This window comes from Nothoprocta perdicaria, unplaced genomic scaffold, assembly GCF_003342845.1.
Source record: "Nothoprocta perdicaria isolate Ctin4 unplaced genomic scaffold, notPer1 scaffold_2, whole genome shotgun sequence".
Taxonomy (NCBI): domain Eukaryota; kingdom Metazoa; phylum Chordata; class Aves; order Tinamiformes; family Tinamidae; genus Nothoprocta; species Nothoprocta perdicaria.
Genome location: NW_020455204.1, coordinates 14493925 through 14514342, shown reverse-complemented (window position 1 = coordinate 14514342; position 20418 = coordinate 14493925). Strand labels below are relative to the sequence as shown.

Below are 20418 nucleotides of genomic sequence, written 5' to 3'. Positions count from 1 at the left end.
GCCTCGGCAGCGCCACTGCGCACGCGCCCGCGCCGCGGCGGCTCCCAAGTGCGCCTGCGCGGCGCGGCGGCGGCTGCGCGGGGACGTGCTGCTCCCCGGCGGAGAGGCGCGGAGGTGCCGTGCGGCCGCCATTGCTCCGCGCGCAGCCGCGCAGGGCGCCCGGCTATTCATGGCCTGCGTGCAACCTCCCTGGCTCTGGCTCTTTCCCTCAGGGAAGGGGCCGTTGCCATCTCATGTAAAAAGAGTCGTTAATGTGTAAAGCCTTAAGTGGCCCTTGGTATTAGGGAGCTGTCTCACACCCTTCATCCATTTCTGTAAGGCCTCACGTGGCCTTGGTGTCGCTCATAAGCCCATTGCGTGCAAAAAGCCCCCAACAAGGGAGGTAACCCCATTATTTTACATCTGAAAAGCCAAAGATGAGAAAAACTCCAAAGATTCTTATACCCTAAATCTTAAAAAGAGCCCACCTTTGAAGCAACTCATAGCATTCTTTTATTGCTCGTTAATTAATTAGTTTTACTGCAGCATTAATATGCTCTTAATGTGTTTCCAGGTTTCTCAGCAGCCATAGCAGACAGGCACAAATGTCTCCACATTAATGACAGCCAAAGTGCTTGGATGTTCTTTGCCCAGAGTAGCTTGGAGAGAGTTTGTAGTACCCATAGGCAGCTGTGGTCTATAAGGAAGAACTTGCATCACACAGCTGTGCAGTTTTAGATACTAATAACAGCAGCCAAAATTAAGACGATTGATAAACCTTTTAACATAGAGTTTCCTTGAGTAACAGTGAAACATCATAGGTTGCAAGCTAGTTTTAAACATACACAATTGAAACAACATGGGTGGTACAAAGTGGAACAAGGGTGTAGTAATAGCATCACACTAGGCACGTTGAAGGGACGCTGCCTTCCATCCTTTTTTCTCTTCTGCCATCTCTTAGAGGCAAAAATGGAGCCTGACATAACTAATGAGACTGCCAACCAGAGAGACCACTGCTCTGTGGCCTAATACTAGGCTTGGGTGCCACAAAGTCAGTCAGTGGGGCCAACCAAATCTAAACCAACGTGAGGCCACTGTTACACTTGAACTGGATTAAGTTAAGATGTGAAAATAAAATTTTCAATGCTTTAGTAGTGTTATGTGGATTTTATGCTGACCGTGCAAGACATATCTGATTATCATAAAGCTTGCCACTATGAAGTTAATCCATCAGTTTTGAACTTTGTTTTAAATAATCTCAAGCTGGTAGAGTGAATTAATATTGGATCAGTGGTTTGCATCATAGAGCCACATCACTTTTGATCTGGCACCAGGAGTTGTAAAGCTAGATTTACTATATCAAACCACAGCCCGCGATATCAGCAATAGTGCTGAGTTAAACAGTTTTTCTACTTTCTTCCCATGAAGATAATTCCCAGCTAGGAATCTGATTCATTGCACAGCTACATGTAAAATAATTTCCTGGGCTGACGATCAGCAAGGAGACAGGGCACACAACCATCTTTTTCTGGAGGAGAAACGAGTTGTTACTTGTGCTGGTTTAAACCATTCTTACAACCAGACCTTTAGGTTCGTTGCCACAGTTTCAGCATAGCCAGTCTAATGATGCACTTCAAGTTTTGTTGGCTTGTTTTTCCCAGAGACTCATTCCTCTCCATTCCCTTGCACTTGGTAACGTGTGTTTCAACCACATTGGTTTCCAGTTGTATCAGTGAAATGATCCAACTCACCCCATGGCCATGTAATCTAGAGTTGATAACAGAAGTGGTTGCAATAACTTTCAGCTTTCTCATGATCCCAAAGAGAGAAAATCTCCTCACTACTTTTCATACTGATGTCCTGTCAACTTTCTTTCCCTTTAATTTATCGATTCAAAGGTATTACTTGCCCTTGATTGCTTTCAACTCTCTCCTTCTGTCCTTTCCATTCTAGTGAAACTACTCCACAAAGGTCTGTCACTTTGGATACCAGTTACAAAGCTCTTACTACCATGAAACCTTCAGGGATTGTTCTCAGTTTATTTTTATTCTATTTTTTCTATTCTATTTCTATTCCATTTCCCATAGTTCATAGCCTTCATCTATCGGAAATATAATTCCAGTGAATATTTATCTTCATCTGCTTTCAAAATCTTAAGAACTTGAAGTCCTCTCCTTTCACCCTAGTCAGTCATGCAGATTGCTTCAACTTCCATTCTATGCTCAAGATTTGAAAATGTATTTTTTTACATTGATTTGGGAAAGCTCTTAATCCAAAATGCACCTTCTGCAGGACTACAATAAACTGATTGCACAATAAACTGGTTCAACTAAGTAGCTAAGATAACCTATTTTTTTTTTTGCCATTTTAGAGAGCTGAATCAACCAAGGGCAGGGTGCAAAGAGTGCCAGACCTAGAGCAAGGAAAGGACACTAGAAGAGGGAAAGGTGCCTTCCACTTGGGCTGCAAAGCAAGCCGTAATATGTAACTTTATGAAAGGCATGCTCTTTGGGGGTGAAGCAATATCTTTCATTATAGTAGAGTACCTTTTATTATAGTAGTCTATTTAGTTTCAAAAAAGTATACAGTCTGTCTCCCCTCACAAAAACTTATTAGATATAGTTTATTAGATAGTATTGGATTTACAATATATCACATTTTCTTCCAGGTTGCAAGTATACCTTCTCCTTTTTTTTTTGTTGTGTCCCTTCATTTCATAAAATTTGCAACTAAGATGTTGAATTTATTTTTTTTTCCTCTGTTCTTTCTAGTCTACTAATTATAGATATCAAGATATCAAGAGGGCGTGGGAAAGAAGGGAGGGCAAAATAAATTCTTATCAGTATTTATATGTAAACAAAGATTGCTTTGGCAGCACTTCAAATCCTTCATGTGTCCTCAAGGCAGAGAGATAAATAGGGGCTCCTAAGTGATTTTTGTCTGTCTTTCATTTTCATTCTTTACTTTGCTTACTCCTGATCTTTTAACAGTTCTGATTTCACACCCCTGCATTTTTTTCCGGGCAGCTATCACCTTCACCATAGTGACTTCGCTAACTCTCCTCTCCAGGGACTCCCATGATCCCGGTACCTTCATATCGTCTCTTTTGTTCTTTTTTCTTCTCCCTGCCATGAAGTCTTCTACCTACCGCATTTCATCCCTTCCCTGAGTGCATTAGGACATCATTAATGATGTTTTGTTTGCTACATCAATTGTCAAGAAAGAGGAAGCGTTTAGTTGCCCTCAGCCATGTCTGCAATACTGTGGTTATTTGCTGTTCCAAGTACAGGGAGGTGATGATAAGTGCTGGCACTGGCTGCCGTGCTGTTGGTAACCACTAAATCCAAGCAGACAGTTACCTTTGTACAGCAGCTGCTTGCTGCACAGCTGCAGTCCCTGTCCTCTGCCTGTGCCTCAGTGTAATATCCTGTCCCCTCATCTTTCACTAAGTACCCCAAGCCCTGCTAATGCCTGTGGCAAACACGGGCATTCCCAGTGCATAGCTTTCCAAAATTAGACATCCTCCCTTTGCTCTTAGGCACTGAGATATTCAATTGCAAAATTGATTAATTGCAAAATTAGACACTGAGTTATTCTCTAGAAGCCCTTTTCCCCCGCTATTTCAGTCAGGGGTCAGAGGCTGTTGCTGGTTTAACTGGATGAATTACACTTTAGACTTGGTTGGGAATCTGCGGAGAAACACCGTTTTCATTTACTTGGTTTTGCCTTTGAGTAGGCATGAGAGTTTCAAGAATGCTTTGGCAGAATCTTCTTTGTTAGTTGGCTTAGTTTATCATGGAAAAGTTTTTGGAAGTGCTTAAAAGGAAAAATGCTCCCCAAGTTGTGTATTTAGGAATGTCTGGTTTGGTTTTCAATAAATCCCAAATTAAGTCAGAATTATACACTGAAATTTCTTATATTGAAATTTTAAATATCACCACATGCATTTTTACAGTAAAAAGAGTGAGCCCGTGAAGATTTTTACTCTGTTCTTTGCATTAAATGAAGGAAATGAAATTAAATGAAAACATAGTGCATGGCTCCAACGGACTCATTCGGGGATCTCATTCCTCCTCTGCTGTTCTAGTCTATAATTGCAGTTGGAACACTGCCTTTGAAAGTCTCATCATTAAATTTCAGAAAGGAACTTAACACAGCTCGGATATGTGTAAAATATGTTGTGTTAGGTTTGTTTTTGACATGCAGTCCTGTCACCACTTTTTCAGTACTTAGCCTCCCAATTATTTTCACAATTTTGCAATTTCTTGACTTGCTTCTCTACGTCTGATGTAAAGTCTCAGTAAAATAAAAATACCTGTATAGAAACATATATTTACCTGGAAGAGATAAATATAGCTTTCATGCAAGCTTATGTGTTACATCTTTGCTGAATGTTTGTCCTTTTAATGTCTCTGGAAAAGAATCGTCATCAACCAGGATACGTAACTCAGCATCGATAAGCTTCTGAGCAAAGAGTTACTAATTAAAACAAATAAAATACTTTTCCTTCTACTCATTGTTATACTCTGCTAAAACTCTGATAGGTGTTGTAATAAATGTAGGATTCAAACACATAAAATTGTGGGGGAAAAAAATCAGCAAGGAAAACAAAGTGTTTCATTTCTAATACATCGGTGCTTATGGCAGAAAAGAAGAAAATGGTATTCAAGGATGGTAGTGATTACACCTAGCTAGATAGATGGGGATTTGCACTCTTGTGTGAACAATACATATGGAAGAAAAGCTGCCTGATGCTTAAGCATTCAAATGGTTCAGAAGTTAAATGTCCTTAGCATGAATACTTTGAAGAATCTCCTTCACTCTCCAATCTTACCACCTTAGACTTTACAAAACATTAACTCTGGAAAAGTCCCAATTTTATTGGTTGTATTATGGCGCCTGAAGCAAGAGATTCTGTTCCCTTCCACTATCTCAAGCTGTAGCAGACAAATCTGAAAGAAAAAAGAAGGAAAAAGGTTAATATGGTAGTTAAAGAATATAAAAAAGGCCACACTGCCCAGAGGCAAGAGGCAGCTGACTCCCATGCTGACAAGGCAGAGAATGTCCTGCAGGAATGCACCAAACCTGCATTATAGGAAAAGTAGCAAAAGGGGAGGATCATAAAAAGCACAGATGGGCTCAGAGATCAATCCCCAGCCAGCTGATATAGTAGGAGTTACAGACCGGAGAGGGAAAGGCAGGGGAACATAGTTAAGGACAAAGGATTCATAAACGAAGATACAGGGAGAGAAACCTCTAGGAAGCAGATGTTTTAAAAGCATGGAGAAAAGTGGTGATAGAAAAGCAGATGGGGAGAAAAGGACACAGTAGAAAAAAAGAAAAGAAATTTATCTATAAATAATTGAACAAAGAATATGGTAAGCTATAGAAAATCTGTGCATTTTAACTATGTAAGGTGTTTTTTTTCACAAGTCCCAGTGCCTCTACCTTCAAACTCACTAAGGAAAATTGGACTAAAAAGAAAAATTGGACCAAAAGAAAATTGGACTAAAAAGAAAATTGGACTAAAATCCATCCATTATGAAAGACTCACATGTGTACAAGAGAGCTGAAATTCTGGAATAGGACAGAATGACTAGTTACTTTATGAGTTAATTCTGAAATAGAATTTTATGCTCAAATCTTTCACCTTTGTTAATAAAGGTGAAAGACTGCAATGACAAATATTATAATTCTGCCAAAGTAACTGAAATGGCATCTACAAACTGAAGAAAGGAACGTTGCTTTCTCGAATGGCTTTTTCTCTTTACTATGCTTGAGCATAACTTTCTTTTCTACTTGAAAAGTGAAATATTTCAGCAATATTTTAGCTTGACTTTATTTTCATTACCTGGGGATTAGTTTGCAAACATTAAATTATTTCAGAATTATTTTATAATTCAAAGGGGAATTTTAAAACAGAAGAATTCAGTGAAGTATCACAGGAATGATTAAACAGGAATGATTGGAAGACATGCCTTTCTGTGTAAAAACTCAAGCATAAGGTGAAAAATGGGTAGGTAAAGAGATAATTGAATAGCAGTCTATAGAGCATGGTCACATTCAGGAACAAGTCTATATCTATCTCTTATCTAACATACCTATCAGTATAATCAATAGGTGGAAATCTGTTTTTTTTTTTTTTTTTTTTTTAATATGGTATTTTCCAACTTTTCTCTTCCATGGCAACAGCATCAGCAAATGGCATGCAGGCAATATCATAAGTTGCTCCTATAGCCGGTCTGTTCCGCGGGATAGGTACTGGCTTCCTATTTTTGCAGCGAGTAATATTAAAGTAACATGTTGCCCTTGAGACAGAGGTCGAGGTTCTCGATATTGCCAAGTGAGCAAGATGCATCTACACCCTGTATGGAGAAAGGTATGTGGCACTGCCAGTACTGTGCAGAGAATGGAAAAATCCAGTGAGTGGGTAGGAGAAGCAAGGAGCGCTCTCGTGGTACTCCTTCCAAATTCTGCACCTTTCAGCAGGTGGAGCCACGGCAGTACATTTTGGCATGTCTGGCTGCTTCCACATCTAGCCTTCCTGTCCTAGGGAGGCCATCTTCATGCCACACACAATTACATAGCAAAAAAATGGTCCAAGATATCTCCAGGAAGACTCATACTCATCCTTTCCCAATATGTTTTATCCCTAGGACTGTTTTTGCTTTTGGCAAGCAATTTGCAAGCCATAAAAAATGAAGGAATAGGAAGCATAGTAACTAACAATTAAGACATCATTATAGGTCTGCTTCTCAAGGAGAAAGGAAATGGGGAAAATAATGCATTTCGAAGTCAACATCAGCAGAATTTCTGGATCCTGTTTTTGTGTCCTTAATCATATTGACATAGAGTCAGGAGAAATTTCTGCAACTGTGAAATGCTCTCACTGTCCAGTGAAAACTTCTTGTTCCGCCAGGCCCTACAGATTACTCACTTTTTTGATTTTTTTTCAAAACAGTGGGATTCTGTCTTCTTAGACAGCACAATAAACATGCTCCATTTTCTGCTTTGCATTTCCCAGAAACTTTTTCAATTGAGATTTAAGTATTTAATTTGAACTTCATAAAAGTTATTGAATATTAGATAAATAGCAACCACATACTAAAACATATTTGCAGAGTATTATGGATATGCTATAGGTTCATATCGGTCACAGTTATGAATTTATTACATCATTTTTAATCTTTGGTGAATGCTTAATAACGAGTATTCAAATAACATATATTAACTGTCCTATTAAATCTAAATTAATTGTGGCTCAGGGAACATCAATTTAAAAAGTTACCTATTTTCTCAGCAGGTCTGATTTTGTTTCATATTTTTTCATTAAAATTAGTATTAAAGACTCTATGTAAATTTGTTTCATTTAGAATATTGTTACTAAGTGCCTGAAATACCCAGGAATCACATTTTCATAAGCTTTTCTGCTAATAGAGATATTAAAGATTTCTCCCATTTTCTTCTAGTGCAATTAGCATTACCTGGAGATAATAAAAACATCGCATGTTTTTTACAAAGTTATCTCTATTGAGTAAAGGAATTGGCATTCAGTAGTTCATGAAAATCAGTGAGTTAAAATTTGGCTGAGGATTAGCATATTTTGAATTTACAAAATGACCAAATCAAGGAAGATATGTAAGGCAATTTTTGAAACACATTTCTTCTGTAAATGAACGAACATAACCACAGAATTGATGTAAAAGTGACCATACACCTTGAATTCTTCAGCTTAGAAGTTAAGATAGTGCTGGATTTAGACTTTGTCTTCTTCTGGTTGCCGAAGACTAAGATTGCAGAGCAATGAGTAAGAACAGGAATGAGAGTATTTTGGGCTGAGACATTTTGTTGGAGAAAGAGACAAGATTCACCTGAATTATTGCCAGAAGAAGCTCTGGAATCATGTAGTCCAACTGTAAGAAGCCCGTTTAGACCTCAGAGAATTGAATCTGATTCAAGATCTCTAGAGAAGGATTTCCTAGTCTGAAAACATCCAGAGCTGAAGAAGTCATTGCTTCGCTTTGTGTTCTGTTCCTAGTGACTATGGGAACCTGCATCTTTCCCATTACCATGATAGAATAACAAAGATTCGAAGACACCTCTAATGCTGAACTGGTCAAACTCCAGCCCTAAACAGGGCCAACTTCTACGTTTGGTCAGGTCGCTCAGGGCCTTGTCCAGCTCTGTCCAGGTCCTTGACCAAGTTTCAGAGCAAGTTGCTACAGTTCCAAGGAATCTCCTCTATTACCCTGTACGTAGTATCTGTCATTCTAACAAACATGTACTGAAATGTATGTCTATTTGTATGTCTATTTATCTAACATGTACTGAAATGTATGTCTATTTGTGGAATTGAAATTAAAACATTGCACAGAGATTAACTAATTAAAATGTTGCCTTGCAAGTCTGTCATGAGATGCACTGGAAATGTCTTAGTGAGAGACCCAATTCCCGCAGGTATCATTTTAAGTGTATTGTTTATTGAATATTTAATTCAGACAACAAATTTCCAATTGGTAGCACATAACATTGATTTATTTTAAAGCAGAATGCCATTTAATATAGTGTTACAGCTGTCTACAAGGATGAGTTCAAATACTTACAAGAGCTGTACTAAGCAACATAACAGTGCCAATGTTTTACTTCACTGCCCCTCTCAAACTGAAGAATTACACGTTTAGGATAAACAAGAGGTACGGATAGTAAGAAAAGACCTTGTGATCCAAAGATGAGAAGCCACTTCTCCATGCCAATTTGAGTAGAACTTTCTCCTTTGCTCATTGAAGTCATTTGTTGATCGAATAGTCAAGCGTTACTCACTGGTTAGTGCTTGGTCTGAAATATCACTCTATATCTTCACTTCTGGATACCAAGGGGGAATTAAAATTATATTACAATTTCAAGGATGAGAATAAGCAATAAACAAAGATGAAGAAGAATTATAGGCTACTAAATTTAACTTCGACACCTAACATTTAACTGGAACAACTAGTAAAGCCAGAACAGGCAGTATGTAAACGGCTGAAAAAAATGAAGAGATAAGTCAGTAACACATTTGTAAAACACATAAATCAAGTGCAACCAAATTAATTGGTTGCTGTCATGGATTAAAGTGTTTATAAAGGGAACATGGCAGACACAGACCTTCTTGATGTAAGACACAGATATTGGTTGCACATGACCATCACAGAACGAAACTAAAGGAGGGGATTAGATGAAACCAGCATAAAATGAATGCACAGATAAAATAAATGAAACACTGAGAAGGTTTATGAACAGCTCAGCTGGTAGCAGGTAAAATACATTTCAGATGACCAGACATCTTAGATAACACAATTTAGAATTGAGGTGTGGCAGACAGACGTTTTCGTAAGAGCAAAAAATAAAAATAAAAGACCGTAAAATAGCAACTAATACAAGGAGCATCTAAATAAAGAAACTGAATCAACCAGCAAAATCCACAGCCATGCTGGTTCTATGCCAGCACCAGAATAGCTTACATCACCATCGTTTTCTGCTACACAGCTGAGTTTCTGTATTTAGATGTATTAAATACTCTAAAGCATGTCTAAATAGAGCTTTGATTACTGCAGGATTATCTCAAATTCATTTATTGACTTTGCTTCTGTTGGCTGGTGTTTTTGTCCATTCATCAAAAATCCCCATGATTCATGAAATGTTTATGCCTTTCTGTTGTGACTGAGTGACGAAAGATGTCTAGTGGCGTCACAAGTCTCTGGGAACTTTTGCTACGTTTTCTCTATAAAAACAAAAAAAGAAATAAAGATTCTCATGATTGTTTATTTATATTTGTCACAACAAATTTTCCCTCTATTGGCAATTTGGCCACCTAAGAGTTGCTCTATTTTGGATTTTAAGAATACAGAAAAAAATGAACTTGTTCTTATCGCAAAATGTGTTCAGTCAGTTCAGCCTCCAATTTCAGTAATGTCATGTAAAACAATATTCTAATTTTACCTGCCTTCTCCGCCTGTATCATATATTCCACTATAGAATGATAAACATGACCTATCATTTTGGTAAGGAAAAGAGAGTTTCTCTCACAAGATGCTCACAATTTTAAAGTCGAGTTCAACAAATATGCGTCCCCATGGTTTCTCCATACTGTACCTCACCAATCTGACTCTGACCAGTCAGGAAACTTAGTGTTTAGAGCATTTTGCTTAACTAAGAGTCTATCCATATCCAATCCCCTTCACATTGAACAGTCTAATCCTTTGTAATTTTGAAGCTGTGAAAGAGTCATATGCAAGCTTATATTTCTAGCTTAAAATACCCGAGGTGTTTGAGCTGACAGGCTGTACATCTTCCTCACTTAGGTAGCCTTTGTCAGTGAAAGAAAGGCCCTCATCTTTAGCATTTGTGTCCCAGTTAGTCTAGCAACTCATTGTATTCCTATCTTCAGAGCATGTTGCAATTTTCCTAGTCTCTTTTCTAAACAGAACATATAATGTCAGGAGAATAATTCTGCTTCATAAACAATGCCCATGTTGATAATTGTATTGTTTGTAAAGCTCACCTATTTCATGTTCAAGCAGTACATTATATAAATGTGAAAATAAAATGCATATTTTAGGATCTTAAAGATGCACAGCTGAAGACTTCCTTCCCCTTCTAAATGCAAATGCTATTAAAATCACTTTTTCAGCAATTAAAGAGCATTAGGTAGACTCTCGGTTAAGATAAATTTACCTCAAGAATGTATTCATCACACTCTTCAAAAGTAAAGCCCAAAAGCAAAATGCACATAGTTGCCAGCAGCTTTAGTTAAAGCTAAAATTAGCCATGCTGATTAAATGGATTTTGCATAACCTTAGCTATTAATCCTTCATATTGGTCTTTTTTCTTTGGAAAACCTTGAAATACCAATAACCTAAAGGTTTATAGAGTTACTTTTTAATACTACTTAGTTAAGATTTAATCCTTTGTATAATAGTTAACATTGGCACCATCTTTTAATAGCCAAACATTTCTAACATGCACTTACCTAACAAAACAGACAGATCCCAGGGAAAGAATGGCAAAGCACATAAAGCAGCAGAACTTTAAATTAAAGAATTAAAAATGTACTTACAAGAAATGAAATTGAAGTGACAGTAAATTAATCTTCTAGCTTTCACTCCTTCTGTAAATGGTAGCCTTCTAGAATTTTAGAATAATATTTCTTTTCATGCTACATTCTCTCCCCTTCTGTTTTCCTTAGCTCAGATCCTGATTTCCAAATGGCTGGATTGTTCCCCATCTTACCTGGCTAAGCAGGGCATAAGTTCTGTAGTGAGACTAATGTGGCATTTGACTCATAGTCTATTTTAGAAAACAGGCCTTATTTCATAGGCTCTTCCTCTAAAAAAAGCAAGATAGCATAGGGAACTGGATAGCATTGAATCTATTTTTTTTTGTTGTCAAAGACAAATTAAATTGCCTCTTTTAAAAACTGAAATTATTCCTATTCTCAGATCAGACAAGAGGGAGTCAGCTAAATTGTTCTTACTGAAGTGGAGCATCAATGTGAACTTGCCTCTCATTTTGGTTGCTCGTCCTAAGAGAGGGGGTCTCTCCCTGAAGATTGATCTAACATGCTCTGCCTCTTGTTTGCTTCAGGCGAAGAGTGCAAATATTATTAGTTACCAAAGCTCAGCTGACACCTGGAAGCTCATTAGTTTACAGTAATTCCTTCGTGGGCTTGAGCCCTGCCTCAGAGTTGCATAGCACCCTCTTCTGTGCCTTTTCATACAAAAATTAATCATCTTTCACATTTTGTAATAATTGACATTTTCTGATATTTATTCCTTGTCACCAGTAATTTGAAGAGGGGTCAGGAGTCTCAGTGATCCTTCTTTCTTTGACCTGGAAATATTTGAAAAGAATCCTAAAATAAGCTACTATGGATGGTTAATAATTATAGTACACCTCTCTTGCCAGCCAGACAATTCTCTTTCTGTGTCTTTCTCTCTTTTATGTATGTATGTATGTGTGTGTGTATGTGTGTGTGTGTGTGTGTGTGTGTGTGTACACACACACACACACACACACACACACACACACACACACACACACACACACACACACACACACACACACACACACACACTTAGTTAATCATTTTCTTTTATATCAATTAAGTGTCTTTCCTCTGTGTTTAAACATTAATTTATTAATTGTTTTAACCATCACTTCATCAGCAGTGAACTAAGAGCAGCTGACAGTTGTGTTTTGTTTATATATTAGATCAGTACAACCAGCTGAAAACTTTCAACGTCATTGATCATGTCATGTTCTGCTGAGTAATTGGACAGTAATATTGGGTATTTGGAAACTAATGACTCAGGGGTTCAAGGGTCAGTTCACTAAGAAACTGAAGTTGGCTAAATCAGACTTTTTTCCCCCCTCTCTTTCTATTTCTTCAGCGTGGTATCTTGTAGATAATGCATAATCTCATCTCTGATTCTTCCTAGTGTTTTTCCTCTTTACTAATGACAGAGATGTTCCATGGATTGCTTTGTTCTGCTGTCTATGTTCCATTGCAAAAGTAGTAGTAGTTAGTAGTGTTAGTGTTGGTATTCCAGATGGAGAGCATAGTGACATGTATAGTTAAGTTTCCTTAGTGTTCCGCTCCCACAATCCACTCCCATAATCTTAATTATGTAACAGATGACCTTTTCTCATTTGAACAATTATGCATTTTTTCCTGCAGAAGTTTAAGCAACACTCAAATCAGAAGACTTTGAAATTTGTTACGGAGAGCACTTAATATAAACAGGTCCTTTCCAGGCATTTTTAAAAACACCTATTCCTATTTGGCAGAGTTATATAGATTATCAAAGCTATGTTTTTTCAACAGTGTGGTTCATGTGTAGAAAGAGACAAAACTTTGAAAAACTATTAAAAATGAAGAGGTTGCAATTCTTGAAGAGTTGAATTATTTCCTATCCTCTTTGAAAGTTCATATTTAAGAATGAGCTCACATTAATATCTCACTAAATGGTGTGATGTCTTTGCTCAGGAGACTGGCACCTAGGAGAGACTCCACAGTGGTGTCATTCCTCCTAAGATTTTGCTGAAATTAGGAAAAACTTTCTTGCTCATTGTTCAGAGGAACTCACTATGGTCACCACTTCTCGAGTAACATTGTTCATTTTTTTCTTCTCCTTTTTTATGCTGACAGTCACAGTTCCTTGCAGTTATGTTAGTCTCAAGTAGCTTAACAATCTTTTGAGCTATTCCCAGCTTTCCACAGAAATTTTCCTTCATTTATCATAGGTAACAGATAGCTTCGGTATATATATACACAAACACAGATTGAAAAGAGTTTGGATTCAAGTTGTAATGATTGCTAAAAGGATAAATTGTAGAGTGCAGGGTAGACAGCAACAGAGATAAAACATAATGGAAAAACATAGAATTTTTTTGATACTGTTCAATGACAAAGCTGCTATTGTTTGCAGATAGATTTACCACATCTGTTAAAATTCTAGTCCCACAGTAGAGTACTCATCCTCCCTCTTACTAGATTGTGATCACAACTCAACTCAGAGGCAATTAGAATTATTTCTTCTGTAAAACCACCTATTTCCCTGACATATTCACAAGAGAAATTTGAATGATAAAAACTAAAAACAAAATTAAAAAGGTAATTTCTGATGTCATTTACAGTACTCTTACTTGAATTTATTGTATACTAATACAATCCTTTAAGATGTACTTCTCCACAGGAGCTGAAATGCTGCAGTATTGACCTAAATTTAATAGGCAATCATTCATTTAACTTTTAAAATATGAAGTAAATGCAGTTCAGGAAACTTGCCATTGTGAAGTGGAACAGATCCATAAAAGGATCTGTTTCAGCATGCAGTCAACAATACATAGGGATTGCTCCATACAAAATGTTTAGAAGGGCAGAGTCATACCCGATTTGGGGTTTCAGATTTTCTCTTTGACATTGTAACATTTTACTTATAAAGCTCCATTAATGTCATTTTTGAAGGGTTAAACTAAGTTTCCTGTTTTGTGGAGTATTTTTACATACATACTCTACAGGAAAAAGCAGCACTGTAAACTGACTTTTAATATGTACATAAATAGAGAAGACAGTTAAATCTAACAAAAAAAAAAAAAAGTTCTAGCTTTCTGTTTTTCAATTGTATGCAGTAAAACTAAACATCTGCTTATATGTTTTCCTAACTCTTCAGAAATGTGCTCAATGTAAGATAATTCTGCAGTAGATGTGAAATGGTACAGATGGGTGTAGTCCTCCTGAAAAGGACATTTGCCTGCTGAAAGATCCAGGTGTTTTCCTGAGACTGATATTGATCTTTTGTATGGCCTTTGACAAATTGTCCTTACCCTGGCGACTCTGTTTTCCTTCCAAAGGTCTTGGGGACAGTGAAAAACTCTTCTGCTAATAGTGCTGGATCTTTGTACTGAGATATTTACTGTATTGTGTCAGTAAGGACCAGATAGATACCAGTTGCTTTTTAAGGAATCTGGGTCTCTCGATAGTGTTATTCCTTACTTAGGTCTTACCTTTCCATTTGTTCATTCATGGTAATTCTCTGGTAGCAGTATTTCTGGTTCATAGTCATTTAAGAACTTGGCATGTTCAAGAAAAAAAAAAACTCAAAAAATTAATAGCCTCATTCTTTGTGTGTTATTTTTCTGTTATGGAAGAGATTAAACTAGAGAATTGCTAGAGAAAATAGCTAGATGTTGCTGGAAACAAAGAATATAATAATCACCAGATCTTCTCTTAAGAAAATATTCCCAGCTTGCCTGATCATGCTGACATTCTCATCAAACTTTCCGAAGAGAACAACAGTTTTGTTTTGTTTAAACCTTCTCCTTGAAAGGCAAGGTATGCTTAAGGCAGTAATCCAGCTATATAACAGTTGTGAGCTTTATAAGCAATAGCACATGACAGAGCATGCTGAGATACACATCTTGGGTCTGATCTGGGCATCAATCCAAGACTGTGCTGCAACTGCAAGAGAAATACAAATTTTTCTTTAATATGCACAATCTGCAGCCAGTAGAAAACCTTTAGAAATCTTGTATATAACATAACTAGATGGGTGTCTAATCTTGATTAGAAGTGAGGGAGTAAAACAAAAAATCACGATACCTCTGCATTATCCGTTTAAGATCCCATACTGACAGTACAACCATATTAGAAGAAGTCTGAGATAATAACTTTTAAAATATCAGTTACAGATTATATGTATGGAAATTTCATGTATCAGTTGACTTGAAAAAAGTAATTGTTTTCTTTACAGAAGCCCCTGCAAAATAACCTAACCATTTCTTAGAACAAATCTGGGAATATACATTATTTTGGCTATTATAACATAGAAGATTTCGTGTTTTCAGACACTGAAGGAGTGAATAGAAATTTGAACACAAATGACACCTGTGCACCTCTTGTTGTATCTGTTAAGATTCATTCAGATTTGTATAAACATTAGAAAATGCACACTTAATACAAACTCAGTGGAGAACACTTTGGAGATTGGTTCAGTTCACTTGGAGAGCGATGCTGCCCTTCTCTGCTTCCTTGCCTTGATGGCATCAGACCTTTCCAGCACAAGCTCCATTCTGCAGAAACCAAACAAAACTTTCCTTGCCATTTTCCTACTGCTGCCAAAGGTTGTTAAAAAACAGACACTAAGATGAGGAATGCAAGCCAGGAGCAGAGTGTAAAAATAATTCATAATCAGTGGAGCACATGCTGCTGCAGAACTTGGAACTCAATGTAAAGTTCCTCAATCTTTGGCAAGAAAACAACTAACTGAAAACAGTGACAAGCTGTAGTAATAGTCCACATAGAAGGTAACAGCTTTCTGTTGTTATGTCTTCTTGCGTTGGCACAGACTAACAGGGGAAAGTGGTGTGAGTAGCAACATCACCAGTGTCTCAATTTTTAAATGCATTTAGTGAGCTTTTACTAACTTTGTATTCTACTGAAAGCACGTTAAGTTACAAAATCTGTTTTTCAAAGTCTAGAAATTCATAGATTTGGTTGCCACTGTGTCCCCCCACCATGTCAGTCTTCGTCATAGCAATATAATCTTTTAATGACCTAAAGACTCACTACTCTTCTACAGGCCTCCCTGGGAATGCAAAGAACCAGAAACATTTCTAAAAGCTAAATAGCTAAATTTAGCTAAAAGCTAAAATATTTCCCCAGCCTTCACGTCCTCATGGTTTTAAATATTGCCTCCTCCTGAACATTTATCACAGCGGCCAAGAGCTTGAAAACAGCGATTGGTACTAGGTCTATTTTCCAGCATAGTTTGAAAGAGGCCATTGAGAGAGAAAGGAACAGAGGAGCTGGGTACAAAGAATAGGATTGCTTACTCATAAACTCCTTTTTTTTTCCTTTTATAAAATTCTGTAGTAGTTTATCAGAAGAGGAAAAATACATATAATTTCACCTACACTATGTAACTACTGTGACCTGAGCTAAAATACAAGGAAAGATCTGAAAAGCTTAAATTGAAAGAGATTCTGTATTCATCCATGTGACTTCTTTGTTAAGTAGACAACCTTTGTGATGATAAAAAGGTCAGTGCTTCACCATTATACCTATTGTATCCTGTAATCTTTTTTTTTCTTTTATGTGTTTAAATCAAGCAAGAGACTGCTATGTTAAGGAGTTATATTGATTTTTTTTTCTTTTGATTCTGTTAGTGTAGCTTCAGGATCAGGTGTTTGTTTTGTGATATTTCCAGAACAACATCATCCTAACACATCACTGCACATCTATAATAATATTTAGAAGACCAAACAAAAAATTCATGAAGTATAAGTTACTTGAAAAATAACCTATATTTACTGAATTCCAAATAGGTATTTGGATTACCTATTTAATTTGTCAAATTAAAGCACTGTTATGCTACTTATCTCACTTTCCAGGTGTAAGCAGTAGTGTTCACTAATATTTTGCAGGATAAAAATATAGAGTACAATGGATAGTATTTCTTGCAAAAGGAAAAAAATATTTACCGCATAATGGCATAGCACAAATCTTTTGAAAAGTAATATCAACTACTGTCTCCCATAGCATGCTGCTGCCTCATAGTAGATTGTTTCATATTGCTGATATAGGGAAGTGAATTTTATGTAAATGTACTAATATAATGGGATTTCTTAATCCAGACTGGTGGAAGAAGCTTTTCAAGCATATTTGCGAAAGTCATAGTCAATGTCATTAGTCATAGTCAGTGACATTAGAAACAGCCTTTCTGTAAGAAGAGAAAATGAAAGATACAGTTTCAGTGCTATAAAAACTAGTTACACTATTTCTAGCCCATTCTGAAAACAAAATGTGGTGACTTTACAGGACTTAATACATGTCATAAATGGTGAAATCGTTTGGTTTAGTCAGCATATCCCCAGTACAAAATCAGAATCCTGAGCAGAATCCTTTCCTAGCTTATTCTTTGTATGTGCTAAAATAAAAAAAATAGTATCTAAAAGGAAAAAAAAATGTGTTTTTCTAGATTATTAGTGTTTTAGTGGGGAGATCTGCACACAGCTGAAAAAAAAACAAGTAGTTCCATGATCATTAGCAGTTTTAGAGAACAGGTTTGTCTGGATATTTTTGACTTTTTTTTTTGTGGTTTTGTGCATCTTGCTTGAAGTTTTTCCCATGGGTATCAGCATTTGTAATGTGTCTCCTATGTGTCTCTCAAGTGTCTAATATTATAGTTGTGCTTTCATTTCAGGCTTTACTACACTGATATGAATCTATACAGTTTATTTAGCCATATATCCTCAAAATCTTAGTTTTCTGTCAAATTGAACTGAAACTGGCTAATGATGTCTGTTGATTGGAGGGTTGATAGTGACACAAAGAAAAATGTTGCATCATCCTGATGACAACACTCAGACCTCTCAACTTCTTTTTTTACCTGCTCTGCCAGGCTGTGTGACTGGAATGGACCATTCCCTCTGGAGGAGCAGTAAATGCAGCCAGGAGTCTCATAACATGCATGGAACAGGAGCTGTGGTCTGCACATGTTCTACCCTGCTTTTGCCAGACTCATGCCCACTTCTTGTTGAGCCCATAGCCTGGCACATGGAGTCAAAAGTCCACAAGAAAGGTCTGTGTTGTGCTGGGAAATATTTAGGTTGAGAGGTTAGGGTGGGAGGATGATGCAGAGAGAGGATATATGTGAGTCTAAGGAATAAAACTGAAGAGATGTTAGGTTTCTGAGGATAAATACAAATCTGATTTAATTCCTAACAAAAGAGGAGTTTTGTAAACTATCTTGACACTGGATATTGGGCCTGTGTTTTCAAAAGAGGCACAATTGACTTCCATATCTGCATTCATGTGAGCAGTTGAATGATCTTCCAAAGTGAGGCTCTTGCTTGAGATGTTGGGATTCCAAAGTGTATATTTTAGATAAGAAAAAAAAAATACTCATTATACTCCTTATAAAATAGAATATGGTATGTGCAAGTAAGATCATATATGCCTGGGTTTGAAAATTTGGCTGTGAGGAAAAATATATTTATGACATGAACAGGGAAACTGTACTGCTTTCACATCCAGTTAAGATTTCTGGGACTTCTATTTTAAACAGTGCAGTTTAAAATTATGCAGAGAAGTCATCCTAACCGGTTGCATTCAATTTGATTATCATCCACAGACATTTTATTGGCAAAATCATATCAAGCAACTTTGCCATTAGGCAGTTTCTACAAACTACTTGACACTGTCCATTTTTGCAAAATACAGGCAGCTGTCTCTGTAATGCCAGGGAAGGGGAACTGGCTCAGCAAGTGCGTTTCATTTATGAAGAACTTTTCCCATATTTGTCTATGATTCTGGTCTATGATTTTTCCCCTAACATTTTTACAAGACAGTTCATTGTTTGTAAGTTTATTTACTGAAAAGGCAAACAATCCAGAAATGGGAGTCAGCAGGGAACTTGGTGCATGAAGGAGCCTTTCCCATTTTTTTTACTGAAATGTAAAAATTCAAAACTGGCTCAGCGTGTTGCTGGGTTCTCAGAGAAACAGGAATGAACTTCAAAGTGGCCAGACCTAGGGAGACAGGTCCAAGGAAGGACAGCCATGAACTACCAAGGAGTTTTGAAGACTGAAGACCAATGTGCAATATCATTTTATACAAATACTATACAGGTTAATGCTGTGGCGTGCAGAATTATCTAAGTACTTTCTGACACAGGAAGTGGTGCACTTCCTTGGTGTTTGGCACATCGCCATACTTAATGGACAGTTATTCCCAGCAAGACTAATTTGTGTGAGCTCCTCCACAGGAATTAACTAGCTCACAACTAGCTGTATCTCTCCAAGGTATTGTACACATCTATCTGGTATTTGAAAGTTCGTAGCAGCTGGTGTTTGATGAGCAGTTTCCTTAAGAATATTAAAAAAAAAAAAAAAAGTCAAACTGCATGATGCAATTACTGTAAGGAATAGGAAAATATATTATTTTTTCACTGTGCCATGCTCTTTTACTGTCTTTTAGCCCGATGGTCACTGATACATCATTCACTTCAAGGATAATACTGTTTGCTAACTTTATTGATTACTTTTAATTTTTCTTCTTTGAAGAATTTCTGTAGCTGCAAGACATACTGTTTGTTGTTGTTTTCCTATACGTATGAGTGGTAGCCTGTTTTTCCAGTGCTCAGGCTAAATGCATCTTACAGAAAAGGGCTAAAGGCACAAGAGCAGTTGCAAGATTATTTTTCCACTGCTTGCTTATATATTCTCACGCATTTTTTTCTGATATTCTTAACTTTAAATCTCTCCTAGTATTACAGCTGTCCAGATTTTCACCTTTACCACCTGTCACATTTTTTTTTCAGCCCAGATATTCTTCTGTTTTCTAAACTGAATCTCATTGCAAAATTCTGCCTGTGTCTCTAATCTTGACATGACCCCTTGTATTATTTCTCCATTTTCAACACTGTGCTCAGCTCCTCCTAGTTTAATAGATCTGCAGATTTCATTAATGTACCATTTACTCCCTCTTCTAGCTCATTATTAAAGCTATTAAATGAGATCAGAAGTAATACTAATCTTTGTGTACCACACTAAATGCCTCCCTTCAAAGTTATTGTTTATCATTACCCTTCATTGTTTGTCATCACCCTTCATTTTAGTCAACATGATAGTTCATTTCCAATTTGATTTAAGTTTGGGAACAGAATTCTGACACATTGGAGATGAGAGAAAAGAGGCTAATCAACAGTCTTGTAGAAGCTTCTAATTTAGGCTCAATTTAGAGAATGAAAGTTAGGAGTCCTCAGTTGCAGAAAGTGTAAGGTGGAAGCTGTCCCTATAAGGTAGTTAACAGCACCTACATTTAGTTCTAAAATATTATAAAGTAGTAAAGTGCTAAAATTCAGACACATCTACTTTCCATTCATTAATTTTGAATTACTA

General features: G+C 36.9%; 1 long non-coding RNA gene across 1 annotated transcript; it reads right to left on the bottom strand.

Annotated features, from left to right (window-relative positions):
- Window positions 1-9693: 9693 nt before the first annotated feature.
- LOC112946069 lies at window positions 9694-11109 on the bottom strand. The gene is made up of 2 exons (XR_003249137.1): window positions 11075-11109; window positions 9694-9739 (listed from the first exon to the last, which is right to left on the bottom strand). It is a non-coding gene; the product is annotated as an uncharacterized LOC112946069 (long non-coding RNA).
- Window positions 11110-20418: the final 9309 nt, after the last annotated feature.